Source organism: Etheostoma spectabile, unplaced genomic scaffold (genome assembly GCF_008692095.1).
Source record: "Etheostoma spectabile isolate EspeVRDwgs_2016 unplaced genomic scaffold, UIUC_Espe_1.0 scaffold273, whole genome shotgun sequence".
Classification (NCBI taxonomy): Eukaryota; Metazoa; Chordata; class Actinopteri; order Perciformes; family Percidae; genus Etheostoma; species Etheostoma spectabile.
This window is the reverse complement of record NW_022605577.1, coordinates 700,352-701,692: the sequence shown is the minus strand read 5'-3', so window position 1 is coordinate 701,692 and position 1,341 is coordinate 700,352. Positions and strand designations below refer to the sequence as shown.

Sequence of the window (1,341 nt, the reverse complement as noted above, 5' to 3'; positions counted from 1 at the left end):
TATATATATATATATATATATATATTGGTGTAACAAATCTCCAACATACAGCATCTTAATATTCATATTTATTGTAAGTTTCCATTGCCTGTCCATAGAAGGGCATTTAAACATTTAAAAACAAACATTAAAATTGCCACATTGAAATACACAATGCACATAAACATGCAAGACACATCTATTAATTATCCACTAGATGGCATAGACAGATCATGCAATTTGTCTAATGTGGAACTCAATATTTCTTGTGTAGGATTGCCTTCTTAAGAAGAGAAACCAAGATTTCAGGACTGTGAGTATAATAGGAATTTGAATAGTGTCTCTATGTGAGTGATCATTTCTTTCTAAGTTAAGTTGACTTGGCTGCCAACACTTCTTTTAGGTCATGGTGTGTACCAGAGAATATTCTTAGAACCTAATACTGTACATTCCCTCCCACGCATCCACACATGACCCTGCACATCTCAGCTCAACAAAGCAGCCCACACGCTACACTTGCTTGTAGGAAATCCCAGTGTCAGATTGTCAGGTTAAAGTAATGCAAACACATGAGGGAGTTTTGACTCTCGCAACAGAAAAGGGCACGGTGTGTTAGGAAAGAGGACTGGCGTTTGTCAGGGATGCAACAATTTCCATCAATTTTCCATAGCTCACATTTACTTGTTACATCTTCACAAAATGTATGGCCTAACTGTTTTCAAGTTTAATTAAAATATTGTTCCTAAAGGCAGTCCTTTAGTGTAATTTGCCAGAAAGTTGTTGCGCATACAGTATCAGTGTCTTACAATGTAGATGAGCTGGTAAGCAGCTGGTTTTCTTGCAGCGTTGCATGGGTTGTTTGAGCATTACAGATTGCCTCCGCCTCCTCCGCTTTGTAGCCCAAAGACAGTGGATATCTGGAATTATATAAGAGGTGAATATTCAGCCTTCTATGGATAATGACATTGACAGCTTTTCTTTAAACATAATTAACACTGCCACCTTCAATGTGCACAAAATAGAGGGAAATCAACACATCCATATATCACCAAATAAATGAATTTACACTAGGGCTGGGTATGGTTCAGAAATACTGGTACCAATACCAATGCCGTGACGTTGATACCAGTTCCTAAATTATAGTGTTTCAATACCAATTTTATGAAAAAGAAAGAAATTACAACATTACACATTATGGCCCTAAGTGATTCATTTCTTTTTCAGATCCTACTACGTGAGCATCTCTGTTGTTTTAAACGTATTGAATTCAATACCCAACCCTAATATAGACAGAAAAAAAAACTCAGAACAGAAAGCATTTCAATTCAATTCAATTTTATTTATAGTATCAATTCATAACAA

The 1,341-nt window shown here is 35.9% G+C and overlaps 1 long non-coding RNA gene across 1 annotated transcript in view; it reads left to right on the top strand.

Moving 5' to 3' along the window:
- Positions 1-1,341, top strand: part of LOC116685952 (uncharacterized) — a 5,252-nt gene that overhangs the window by 2,236 nt on the left and 1,675 nt on the right. The window lies entirely within an intron of this gene.